We start from the raw sequence: 14,696 nt of genomic DNA, 5'->3' as shown, positions 1-14,696 counted from the left end.
GCACAAAGAGTCTGATATTACGATATTTATTAAAATGGGTTGTTTGCAATGGGCTGGACATTTAAAACAGATCGAGGAAACAAGATAAGCGAAGAAATTCTTCTCATCTATACAAATCGCGCTTTTGAGGTATACCTCCCTGTAAAGCTGACTTGAATAATTTTAAAGGCAAAATTGTTCCAGGGCCGGGCATCGAACTCGAGACCTTTGGCTGAGCGAGCCAACGGTCTACCGACTGAGCTACCCAGGAACTCTACCAGACCCCGGCTCAATTATACTTGGAAAGCGAGAATTGTATAATACACGTTACTGTTCGTTAACTGAAAACTACACATTTAAGTCTCACAGAAAATGTGCACTCAATGTTGTATCTCTGACGTCTTGTCAACCTACTCGAACAATGTGGATAAAAAAGGAAATAATTAAGCAGGGGATCAGGTAGAGTTCCTGGGTAGCTCAGTCGGCAGTGCGTTGGCGCGCTCAGCCAAAGGTCCCGGGTTCGATGTCCGGCCCTGGAACAATTTTTTCGTTGAAATTGCTCTTCTAATCCAGGGGGTAGTAGATCTAGAGGAAGACCAAGAGATAGATTGGAGGATGGTGTGATTGAAGATGTTAAGTTAGTACGTAATTGGATGTCTAGGGCTAGAATCAGAGAGGAATGACGAAAGATTCCGCCAAGACCAGGACCCTTACAAGGTTGTTCGGTCAGTGATGATGATGATGATGATGATGATGATGTTTTACATTATTCTTAATCTGAAAAGCAATATTGAGTAATTTCAGAATTATTCTTGCTTACACGATTATTTTGTCGATATAGTGACGTACTTCTAAGACAACTATTGTGTATAAGCATTGTCTCTCGCAACTAATAAGACATAGAACTGCCCTACTAAAGCAAAATGTTGTATCTGCAGAAATTGTGTTTTGAGTTAAGAAGTTCTTGTGCTTAAAGAAAACGTTTTGATACATATTATTAAGCTAGAAAATTGTAACCGAAATTTAACTTACACTTTACCGTTGTACTTTTGTGTACTATTGTTTTATTGGCCAGTTTGAATGGAGCGTCCTTCGAAACAGATGCTACTGCTCATGGAGCATGTGCCCTTCACGATATGCGGGGACATTAATTCCAACATGAAATTCAAACATACTGCAGCCTGGTTGTACGAGCACATCTGAACAACATTTACGGGGAGCAATGTATAGGGAGAGCGGGACCTGTTGCGTGGCCAGCGTAATCACCCGACTTCATCTAATATTTTTTTATTTGGAGACATGTGAAGTGTACACTACTCGAATTCACACAAGAGAAGAACTGATTGTACGAATATTTCCTGCTGTTGATCAAATTCGACACAGACTAGTAATGTTCAACATGGTCTGAAAAATCACTGCTAAGGCGGTGTAACGAATGTAATCAGGTTCATTGCAGACATTATGAGCACCTGTAACTTGTCAGCCAACATATTTGAAAAATAGTTGATTTCATATTGTTAATATCACTAAAAACCTGAGTTTTTCGATTTCGCGTAGCTCCTAAACGAGACATCGGAGAACATGAGTTGTTTCACGAAAAATGATCCTCATTGCGAGATCTATCGATCACCAGAGTTTTTCGCAGAAATCCTGAAACACTCTGTATAATCCCAGACCTACTGTTAACAACACTGCCATAGTAATATCAATTTTGTCAGAAACAGGAATAGACAAAATTATACTAATTCAGCATATAATATCATAACATCCTACAGATCTATGAGTCTAAAAGACCATTTATTATTCTAAAACTCCTATTTTATCAAACTTCCGTGCCACTGTGCATATGAAATTGTTTTGTATTATAACAATCATGTCGGATAATTCTATACGATGTTGAATTAGAATACTAGGCTGCGTAACTCTACTTAAAAATGTTTTATTTTCATGCAGTTAAATACGCTTTACAACTATTACTCACCACTGGAAGAACCGTGACATGTGTAGCTATATTCATACTGAGACAACAAGGTTATCTCCTTTCCAGAAAGTTCGTCTAACATTTTACATTGCGTCGTACCAGGACCTAGTGTCCGCATTGTTATCAACTTTACACATTTTCTTACAACTCAGAGCGGATTTGCATAGACTACTGTTATCTACCTTGTTTCAGGTTTGCAGTGCTCCTAATATGCAGAGAAACAGTGCGTCTCATATTTCATAGTTAAAAACCTTCATTGACAGTGAAAGAACAAAAAGAAAATATTAGTTGCTAAACCACTCGGTAGGTTTTGATTTTCTTCCGTAAGATATTGTTTCTCTGTGCTACACTTTTACAGTAAGTTATAATTTTCGATATTTCAGGACAAAGAAAGACAAATATAATGTATTTCCTGCTAGGGTACATTTCTAACACAGACCAGGTTACGAAATTAGCAATAATGAACAGTTTGTCGGATTTCGATGTTAAACAGTAATTAGAGTATTTAATAATATTAAAATAAAAAACCTTTATCTAAACATTGGAGAGTAGTAAGAAGAAAAAATTTGCACTAATATCAAAGATACATTGGCACTTAGAATAGCTCACTTAGTATAGGGAATGAAACTACAGTGTTATGCCGGTTTGAATTTTTTACTTTTTTATTTCGGTTTACAAATGGATAATATGGTTTTATAGGAAGGGAATTAATTAATGAAAGGTATGTAGTATATTTTATCTTCATATGGAGCGACATTCCGGAATTAGGGAAGAGTTGGGTAGTATCGGACATCGGGTAATATCGGACAGTGCGTTTTTTTCGTCTACTAACAGATGGTAGTACCTGAATGACATGATTAAGTTTCTGTATGCGACATCACAGAAACGTAACCATGTCATTCAGGTACTATCATCGGGTGGTAGATGAAAGGAACTCACTATCCGATATTACTCGATGTCCGATACTACCCATCTCTCCCCTAATCCAAGCTCACAACAAATTTTTCACTATGGTTCATTCAATGTCCACGAGGAACGACTAAATTGATATGAAATTTCGGGGCCCTCATTTGACGTGGTGGTTCATGGCAAGTACGGTTACTAGTAACAATAGCATTCGGCTGTGGTCATAGTCTTGTTACAGTAAGCATTTGCATTTATAACATTATTTCCTTTACCAAATCCCGGTACGAGTGCTCATACTTGGCGAGCAGAAAAACGCATTCTACGTGAAAAAGACGTAATTGTCATTCTAGTTGTTTAAAAATCTCTACAGAAATGAAGAAAGTTTATTTTTCTAAAATCAGTTTGCTATTGCTTAGTTATTGCCAGAAGAGTTATTGTGGTATCAATTTGTTAAGCAGGAGTTGTACTATGTAATATACTTTTTGAAACATGAGTTTCCAATTCTTAACATTTTGCTATAGCTTAACTACTTTTGTAAACTTCATATATATAATATGCTGTTCCATTTTATCTTGCTCATTCAAAGGAAAATTTTTCTTAGTCGCCAAATGACAAACTGTTTCAAACAAAAGTTAAGTACAACGGAGAACTAACACTACAGGTACAAGAAATATATACCTGTTCAAAGCTGTATCACAATATACCATTCTAAAAACAAAACATTCAACGGTGCAAAATAATATGGAACTTATACTCGTAGCATGCGTACTTATTGCAAGTCCGAAACCATGTGTAGCATTACAATTTAGTTATCGGACCTTATTTTATAAGTGGTATTCTAAATTGTAGGTAATATGCCTGATCTTTTGGAAACCACACCTCTGAGGAACACCATGGTTATGTGGTACTACCAAGAAGGATGCCCAGCCCACAACGCCTTAAGAGCATGTCGTGTTCTGGACCGGAATTATCGTGGTAGTTGCAGTGGAAGTGGTGGTGGTGCTGGCCTGCTTGTTCTCCTGACCTCCCGATACTAGACTTTTGGGGGGGGAGGGAATAGTCAAGGACGCTGTCTATCGCAATGTTTCAACACCACCTGAGGACATGCAGCGACGTACTATTGATGCTTGTACGTTCATTGAACAGGCAATACTATAACAACTACGGTGTCATTCACTGAAAATTCGTAATTATGCCTTAAGATTGAGTTACAGATACAAATTTGTAGTGTTAAATTGAAAATACATTCGTACGTTACGGTACCTTAGTTGACTAGTTTCGACTGCGCTGTTAATCCTCTTCAGAAATAGTGAGGTCCTTGCTTGTTTCCGGTTTCTTCTGGTGGTTGATGCGTTTGTGTTCGAAAGTGTGGAGTGAAACAGAGTGTGTTCTGAAATTTAATTTTGTATTGAGGTCGTGTTGTGCATGTGTATTTGTGTGCCTGTATATTTCTTACTGCTGTAATGTATTTAATTTGTGGTTTTTCGGTTGAACATGTATAATTTCCATGTCTGTTTCTATGTTGCTGTAGTTCTTCATCATCATCGTCATCATCATCATCATCCACGACATGAATTGGGCCCTTTGACCCCTTCTGACTTCAAGATATGTATAACTATTGAATTTAAAATTGTGTTAATTTCTTATATAAATTGTATGATTAAACTGTTTTCTCCGTCTCTTGCAAGGACGGCCTCGATTTTATATTCCTGTCGAGCTGTAATTTAATATTATTTTAGGCGTTCTGTTATGTTCCATTCTCTGTGTATGCTGCACCCATTTAATCTGGTAACGCTCCATAAATATTTCTGTGTTGTATTAAATACTAACCCTTTGTGTTGTATTGTATATTGTAATAGTCTTCTAAATTACATTTCAACTAGACTTTTACTATAATTAAGTCCTTGTAGTACTATGTACATTTTTTTCATGTTCCATATTCCAGCTGTGAAGCGATGTACATATACTATGGAATGTAAGAAAATAAAATACTGTACAATTTGTTGTGTTTATATTATCTGTAGTCCTTCGCGTATTTCATCATTACTAGACTTCGCTGAATTGCCACACGCAGCATGCAATCAGGTTGCCGATGTACGGTAGTATAGAAGAGGTGAGCGACCGCCCGATCTCGTAATAGCAGCAGTTCATGTTAAGAGTTGTGACCTGTCCAAATAGATAGAGCAGCTACAGCTAATGTATATCTATGCAAGCACTTGTTTTTGCATTACTGTGGTTGGAATAGTCAAAGTTTAACATCTGTTCAGTGCAGAAAAGAATTCAATCAAACATACTACAATGAGAGTGTTGCTGTTCCAAACAATTACTCCTGGAATAACCTTACCCCCGCAGCCAGTCTTGACCCGTTGGGAAACGTGGTTGAATTCTGTTAATTATTATGCAGAACATTATGGAAAAATAATGGAGGTAATTCATGCATTGGATAGCACAGACAGTTCCGCTGTTGCAGCTGCAAAATCATTGCTTTCTGAACAGCTATTGAAAGATATTCTGTCATTGATTCTAATTTTAAAATCATGTCCAAAAGTATCATCCTGTTAGAATCGTCTAAACTACAACTCACAGAAGCCCTTCATATAGGGGATTAAAAGTATCACAACCATTATCCAAAATAACAATTCACTAATTTCATAAAAAGTTAAATGTAAGTTGAGAAACATTATTGCTAAAAATTCTGCCTATTCACAACTTCGTATTATAAATGATGTACTATCAGGTCACGACAAAACGTCTGAAGTTAGTGTACCGTACTAAAAAGTAGTGACTTTCCGTTCTTCAAATATGTACGTATTACATCGTGTGATGTTGAACGTAAATTTTCCCAATCTAAAAACTGTTTAAGTGACCATCGGAGGAGGTTACTTTGCAGTCGCTCAAAATGTACATAACTCTTTACTGTAATGTACATATTCAAGGATTATGTATCTTACATTAAATTTTAAGAGTTAATATATCTCACTATAAAATAATTGTATATTTACATGTTTAGACATTTCCTACTTCAATGATCATTCATTATATTTCTTGAATGCAGGATACAGGTTTTATTGTAACTGCAGTATACTGCTCAGTGTTTACATCAGAGACACGCCCCCTTCTCATACAGTCTATACCGCGTGCACAGTAAACCTTGCGAATCTCATGGCAATTCCACGAAGTCTAATCATTACATATATGATCTACAGGGGTGAGTCAGGAGGAAAGATACATGGTTTGAGGGGTGATAATATTGGTGATTCTGAACAAAAAAGTTTATATCAACATAGCCTATGTCCTGTTCTGAACTGTTTCGGAGAAAACTAATAGAAACAATGAGAAACCGGAAAAGTGCAGGTGATAGTAAATTACGTAAATACATCTGCTAAAAGGTGGAGAATCTATATATGCCCTATCCTTTAATTTATAAACACTCAAAATTACTATGAATAAAACCACCAGCAAACTAACAATTGAGGCGGTAGCCGAAAAGGGGGCCCATACTATAGGCCCTTTTTCGGGAGAACGTTTAATTCGATTCTCCGTGTTAAAATCTACTTCCTTACGTAGTTTCGTTTCAATATCTTGTAAACAGAGAGCAGGGTAGCGAATTGAATTAAACCATGCACTCTTGCGTAGTTGTGGAATGCAGCAAACATGAACACAGTCAGTTTGAGGCAGGCACTGCAAGCAGTATAATTGTATTGTGTGTAACAGTTGTGATCTGTGTGCGATCTGAATTGTTTTAAAATGGAATGAAATGAACATAAACGAAGAAAGAGGAGACAGGACATGAAAATGAACTTAAAACGGGAAGACAAAAAATGAATAAACAAAATGATATCACGTATGTAACTTCGAAAGGTGCTATTGTTGAAGGTAAGTTTTTGCACCCATTACCTCCTGCTGCCAGAAGGAAAGTTTCTCCAAGTTCACTGCTGATGAACGGAAAGATCTCTTCGAAATATTTTACAGTGGACAAACAAAGTTACTGAGGATGCTACAGTGGCAGACTTGTTATAAAAAAATCTACTAGTCATAAATGTAACTTAAAATCCAAAAGTAAATCGTGAAGATGCATGAACATATTCTCTGCGTCGAAGTTGTGTTCAGCAAGAGGTGTGTCGTCAAATGATTTTGGGAATCTTCAAAATGTTTGTCAAAAAACTGAGAGTAATACAAGAGAAAATATTAAAAGGTGAAGGATTTGAGGGAAAAAGGAGTTCCCATGAAAACAGAACATATAAAATGAACACCACTATAATGGGATTTACTGCAGTCATACCTACATTCGATTCCACATAGCAAGATCCAATATTTTCCACTAACCCAAACCTAAATATCAAGATTCTCTTTGGGTTATTCTGTGATTATTACAAAGAAAAGACTGGTGAAAAACTGAATGTGAAGTACAAAACATACTGAAGAGAGAAAAGTTAGATTGGGAGAAAACATCAACGTACTTAGATGATTCCCAAAGTAAGTGTTAGTCCATCAAGGATGTGCACTGAAATGTAACCTGCACTGAGTGTGAATCCATTCTAGATTAATTTTAAATAACTTGTAATCTGTATTCTGTACCCAATAGATATTCTTGACTCTTACGTATTCGGTACAATTTATGACGTAACTATGAGACATATGTAAGAAATATAATTTTACTACAATGATTATGAAATCGTAATGACGTTCAATGCTGATATCAAATTTTGCTAAAATATAACCATTTTGATAAAATAAACTTGTTCTCTGGAAAAAGGGTCTATAAAATGTTTCAATAAAATATATTCCTTTATTAACACTATTAAAGTCGGAATGTATTATTTAACAAAAACTTGCAGACAAATAGTATTGTAACAATATGAAAAATGTTATCTTGATAAAAGTGCATCCCACTCGCAATGACATACAAATAAACGTTTCAATCATTGTTTTCTCGAAACATGACTTTTGCTTATAGGCCCTTTTTCCGGCTATCGCCTCAATTACAATGGTAAGTATTTACAAAGGGAGTCTGATCAACATGATGCACAAAAAATGTTTGGCGAATGCTTAGAAATAAAAAATCCGAAATTGAATAATAAAATAGATACAGAATGGGGAAATATTTCCAACATCGCCGTTCTGATGATAATGCAGTAGATGGCAATGACCAGAAAGAAACAATTTCAGGAAAGGTGAAGATGAAGAATTTCAAATAACACAAAAAGAAATAAAAACTGCTCTAAAAGTAGTCCTATTCAAAAGAAGAAAGGCACCAATAATAAGTGAGATTAAGAATGGATTTCTGACATATGGCGATAAAGAATTGATTGAGGATATTAGTAAACAATTTTAAGATTATAATCATAAATGAAAAATCCCTAATAAATAAAATATAACTGTTGCTTTACCCATATGTAAAAATACATAAGAACGATCTACAAAAAAAAAAAAAAAAAAAAAAAAAAAATCCCCTTTCCTCCGTGCTCAAGCTGTTAACAAAAAGAATACATTATGCGTTTTTTAGGATTTCACTATCCATATCCTTTTCGTGCAGATCCAGTCGGTTTTATTTCTTTGCTAGGACATTTAGCGGATTGAGTTTTTTTTACGGGTGAGTAGTGCTGGCTCTACGCCCCAGCTCCCATCCTGGGTGACCAGGTTATTTGGCTTCCAGGTTATAAAGTCCATAACAAAATGTCCACATGTACAAAAGGTCCACAAATTAAACAGTTCAACATTTAAAGTCCTACTTACAATTCGTCCATGGAGTGAAAAAGCCCAACATCTATGTGGTCCAGCATATTATAAAGCACATCATACGGAATGATCCATCATACGAAAGGTCTATACAAAAAGGTCCAACATACAAAGCTGTTCAACAGAAATGAGTTACTAATTGTAATAATAATTAGGGCCTACATATATTACTGGTCATCCGGCAAGAGGGCGAAGGCGAGCAGTTCCCCCCACATTTTCTTCTGAGACATGGAAAGTTTATGAATTACTAATTAATGGCATACATCGTACGAATAATGTGGTTGAAGGATTCCACTCTCAATTCCAACGACTTGTGGAGTAACATCACTTGAACATTTGGCGATTCATTAGCCATTTGCAACAACAGCAATCGGAAAGAGAACATTTAGTAACCCAGGTCCTTCCTTGGTGGGCATACAAATATTAAGCGGCCAGTAAATATACGGTATATCAATAATCAAACGAGAGTTTTCAACATTGTCGGTAATTACAAAGATTACAAAGATAGGAATGAAATGTTACGATATCTTAGAGCGATAACATACCATTTGAAATTTATATAGTGACCCTCAAGATAAACAATCGTTTGTATTACATATGTAATATGTATAACATAATTGAAATGACAATAAATTCCTCGGCACTTTCCTTGCAGTTTTCCTTGTCGGACATTTTAGGGAAATGGACGAATTTATATGTGGACATTTTCGAACGTAGGACATTTTTAAGAAGAGGACTTGCTGACAGTGGATCTTTTCAGGTAAGGACATTTTTATGGCTTGGACGAATTTTCTATGTGGACATTTCTAAACGTTGGACATTTTCGTAGAGAGGACCTATTGCACAGTGGACCATATCTCACTTAACCGTTATTTGTAATCGCGGTTGTCTTTCCCTAGCCTTTGTAGAACTAACCATTCAGTGACTGTAAACACGTTGACAGAAAGACACATAGCATAACCAAAACCACATTTTCTATATCAGTGATAGGGAAAACGGCAATTTTCTAAAAAAAAATATCGATATCAGTAACACAGTTCCCAAATTGGCGAAATAAGTTTTTTTTAATCAAAGTACACTTCTTATAAAGGGAGTTGGAACAACAGAATAGGCATACATAGGCAGAGTAAGGTTGTTGGTAATTATGGCGAAGGAATAATAAATGACGTGGAAATATGCCACCAGCTCTTTACCTATATGGAATTTTTTTTTAACAAGGAGATAAACAAATTCATTATGTATGTATGTATGTATGTATGTATGTATGTATGTATGTATGTATGTATGTATGTATGTATGTATGTATGTATGTATGTATGTATTATGTATGTATTATGTATGTATTATGTATGTATGTATTTATTTATTTATTCACATTGCAAATGGGTATATACCCGGTGGGAGTGGTAATTAATTACACTCAATAATGACAATTAATAATAAACACAAATAATAAAAACATTAATAATGAATAATAATGATAAATAATAATAAAAATAATAATGATAGATAATAATAATAATAAAAATAATATTGATAAACAATAATAATAACAAGGAGAATCCTAAATTAAATGAAGCACGAGCACTTAAAACAACATTTAAAGTAAATCTAATTTGTATCTTAACCCTAAGTTCGAACTAAGACCCACGAGTATGACAGGTTCATACCTGGACAAGTACCTTTCGGCACTACACTTATTTCGCTGCCAACTCACTCACTGCACTGATTCTATCCTGATTTCACTAACACTTCAAAACCATTTCACTGTTCAAATAATTTGCACAGCTACTATGAACTATAGAACTTCACTGACACAAACACACTTCACTTACACAATAGACTTCATTGACACTACACACTTCACTGATACAACACACTTCCTCACTGATACAACAATTCAAATAACAAAATATCAATTACACCCTTTAAATAGTATGTATAATATACTACCATCTATTAGTAAGGTCCTTAAGCCTATTTTTAAATACATTTGGTTATTGGTAAAGCCTTTAGTAAGTCTGTAGGTAAAACATTCCTGTTCGATAGTCCCTGGGTGAGCAGAGAAGGAAATACAGTAATACAATATCATTGGTAAACAGTACAATAAAATTAAGGTAGAGATTGCACGGGTTTTCAGCCCATCATAGGTACATTTGGATATAACGACTTCAGCTTAGTTTTATGTTATTACCGTTATTTTTATTAACTGAAATAAATACAGTAACACACTGGACTCGTACTTAAATTTATTTTAGTTCTGTACACTGAGATTTAATATCCAGTTTGGGATGAATTTGCAGTCTGCTGTAAAAAAAAATCGAAAAAAAAAAATATATATATAACTACGCAAGATTTTCTATGCAGAATTTATCAGTGACTATATTGAAATTACGTATGTACTTACTGGTTAAATTGCCTTATTAAGTTATTTTGGTAGGTCTATGACAAGTCTCACGTGATCAAAGCTCGTCAAACGAGATGATTGGTTTAAAGAAGAAAATGTACATAAATTATGTCATAAACTCCATCAACTCAACATATTCGGGACGAGTTAGCCTTGACATGTTATTTTAATTACAGACATAATCTTTCTCCGTGTATACCATTTGCATCACCGAGATTAGGTGCAAAGAAGTTAAGGCTGGAATGCAAGAAGTACAATTTCAAAAAGCTAGATCACGATACGCTGTACCCATGTTGTATACTAGCTTAGCCTAGCTCAATAATTCCGTAGAAACTCTGTTACCACAAGAACGACTGTCTCAAGCAGATACTTAACACCATCACCATCACGATTCATACCCACTTCAAAGTACTTCATCAAACAAATTAATATGAAGGGGTGAAAGAATGATCACCTATTGGTCAACGAGTGCCCTGTGTTTCACAATGTGTTTTTTAAAAATATGCTGGAGGCCGTTGTTGAATCTCAAAGTGATTACTGTTATCACAATTATTTCACAAATAAAAGGACCTGTTTTGGTGTAACCCAACTGTAGACCGAGGAGCCGGGATACCACTTTCAGGTTTGGGAAATTATGCCAGTTAAGTGTTGAGTAGTTTGCCGCTTTCAGGAGGATCTCTCTTTGAGACAGCATGAACCATGTGGATAGGTTTCTCGTTTACAGATTGTAACAGAACATCTTTCAAGATAGTTTTTGAAGATTCTGTTAACAGTCTCCATGTTCTTGACCACTTAGGTCAGAAGAAAATACAGAGATTTTGCTTTTTAGTAGAAGGAAACCAAATGTTTATGAAGTTCATGATAATGCATAACTCTGGTAGATTTTTTTTTTTTTTTTAAGGATTTCCCACTCCCTCAGTCTAGAGACTAACAGCTTGGACTTCTCTTTTGGACAGGGACAAATCTTTTGCCAGGCCATCTAGACCATATTGACTAAGCAAATTTTTCTTCTCTTATTCCGGTTTATAACACACAGCATTAGTATTGCTTTCTAACGTATTTCTCTTCATCATATGAGTTTTCAGTGTCAACAGTGTAATCTTTTGGTGGAAGTGGTACAGGATATTCTGTTATAAGACATTGGTTTCAGAGCAGATTGACTGCTTATATATACGGCAGCTTACTTGCTTTTTATTTCTTTCCAAGAAACCTTCAACATTTGTCATGCAGAAACAATGATCTGTACGGTGCTATTTTTCTCATGGCAATTGGTACAGCAAAGGGCATGAATTTTATTTTCCTGGACGACCACTATGTAAGACTAGTGTAACATACAGGTATAGTACAGCGAATGTGAGATGCCCATACTACTACCCCCAATCTGAATCGGGACTGTAAGCCGTTTTCACTTTTTGAGTTACATGATCATATGCTGTAGCCTATATCTTCCACATGGTATAACAAAATATTGTGTAGGTAGTTGAAACACATTTTCTTAATCATGATTTCCATTAAAATCTTAAATTCATATTTACACCGACAACCATGGCAGTGTGTAGCATATAAAACATTAGAAAAACATGTACTGTATATGTAAACATAGAAATTGTGACGTGATGAAGAAAAACTGAATTCATATTTGGAATCAGCACACTCAATTTATATTTGCAAGGTTGTTTTTCTCTGAGTAGGTAAATCATGGTTGATTACATTAATGTAATAGATTCTATTTTTCTGAAAGGGAAAAATAAAACAGCTATAGCAAATATTTATTTGCTATTGCTACAGACTACGCATATACATATATACAAAAGCACGAAGAGACACCAACCGCAATGCATTTACTTTGATTGCCAACACCTGCAATATAAAACAATTCGGTATATTAGTTGAGCGTGTTTGTAAGTGAACTATGAGATTAATATTACGCAATAAATTTCAATTTATTCAAATTATAAAAAGTGTACATTATGTAGTCTAACATTCATTTTATATGTAATCTGATACAACAAGGTAAATATAAATGTTATATATAGTGCTCTCATTTTACGAGAAAACTAGATTAAAGCGTAACCCCGGCGTGCACTTTCCTGCGTGTCGTGCTTACACCAGCGGGAAGTGTGTTCCGTTACTACCGACAAATCAAAACATTTAGGGTGCTATTCATAGACATTTCGCAGCACGCGCTACAAGCGCACTAAGCTAGCCCCGGCTATCCACTGGTTACTAGTACAGAATTCAAATCATATCCTATCGCTAACATTGGCTTATGAATACGAAAAACGCTGATCATCCACCGGAAACCCGCGCTAAAAATGTCTATAAATACGGCCCTTAGCTACTACTTGCAATAAAATACGTGCAATAGAGTCTATTACCGAAGTCGAATTACAGGAATTGGCATATAATAAGTCCACGAATTTAAATTATTATTGAAAATACATGTTTAAAGGTTTGTTACTCACCATTTACTCCGATATTGTTGAAAATGACCTCCTTCGGCAGTAAGACATGCCACTTTTTCATCAACTTCAAAACGTAAGGTTGTAGGAATGCTATAGTTAGGGTATTTGAGCAAATCACCGAACGTATCATCTATAGTTCTCTTTTTTCACGTAACATTCAACCAAATACATTCGCTGTTCAATCGTATACTTCATTTTCCAATCGATTACTTAATAGAAAAGCAGCAGTCACACACAGGATCCGGTACAATTCTCAGAAGCAACTAACTGCTGGGATGTTTTGTAGAACTGGTTTCCCACGCTGTGGTCGGGAGAGCAGGAAGTCGAATGATGCGAAGTTTTCTCGTAAAATGTGAGCACTGTAGGCCTATAAGTAAATTTACATATTCATAATGTGAATAACTCAATCGTCATCTTATTATGAATTATTTGTCATATATACATATGTAGAAGCTAATACTGACGGTGGAGATGGAATATACAGACGCACCTTTTACTATTGCAAACTCATTGTCAGTCCATGGATTACATTATTGGAACGACATTTTTTTTACTTACTTCTATATTACGCTACTTAATTTTAAACGTTTTATCTAATCATCACTTTGGGTTCAAAGCAGTACTAGTACTTGATATTGACATTTTGTAGACGAATGTTTATTTTTATATATTTATATTTACTGATAAGGAAGATAACATACAGGGTGTCCACACCTGTGGAGTAACGGTCAGCGCGTCTGGCCGCGAAACCAGGTGGCCCGGGTTCGAATCCCGGTTGGGGCAAGTTACCTGGTTGAGGTTTTTTCCGGGGTTTTCCCTCAACCCAATACGAGCAAATGCTGGGTAACTTTCGGTGCTGGACCCCGGACTCATTTCACCGGCATTATCACCTTCATTTCATTCAGACGCTAAATGACCTAGATGTTGATACAGCGTCGTAAAATAACCCAATAAAAAATAATAGAAAATAAAAACATACAGGGTGAGTCAGGAGGAAAGGTACATGCTGCGAGGGGTGATAATATTGGTGATTCTGAACAAAAACGTTTATATGAACATATGCTCTGTTCTTAACAGTATCTACATACAACTGTTTGAAAATCACGGGAGCCAGTCTCATGTTCTTCATGAGCACTCACATACGAACGCAACCAAACCGACATCAGGGTGTAGTATGATCAATGAAACGTATCATGGGAGTTGGATCGGTCGCATTGGA

At 35.6% G+C, this 14,696-nt stretch overlaps 1 protein-coding gene and 1 long non-coding RNA gene across 4 annotated transcripts in view; one reads left to right on the top strand and one right to left on the bottom strand.

Moving 5' to 3' along the window:
• LOC138700046 (uncharacterized) overlaps positions 1 to 5,027 on the top strand; it is a 203,184-nt gene extending 198,157 nt beyond the window's left edge. Inside the window, exon 3 of the long non-coding RNA XR_011332158.1 lies at positions 3,716 to 5,027. This is a non-coding gene — a long non-coding RNA (uncharacterized lncRNA). The remainder of the gene's footprint in view (positions 1 to 3,715) is intronic.
• The window catches only part of LOC138700043 (neuropeptide CCHamide-1 receptor-like), a 172,226-nt gene that overhangs the window by 48,085 nt on the left and 109,445 nt on the right, over positions 1 to 14,696 (bottom strand). The window lies entirely within an intron of this gene.

This window comes from Periplaneta americana, chromosome 5, assembly GCF_040183065.1.
Source record: "Periplaneta americana isolate PAMFEO1 chromosome 5, P.americana_PAMFEO1_priV1, whole genome shotgun sequence".
Taxonomy (NCBI): Eukaryota; Metazoa; Arthropoda; class Insecta; order Blattodea; family Blattidae; genus Periplaneta; species Periplaneta americana.
The sequence above is the reverse complement of the archived record's forward strand: the minus strand, read 5'-3'. Positions and strand labels throughout refer to the sequence as shown.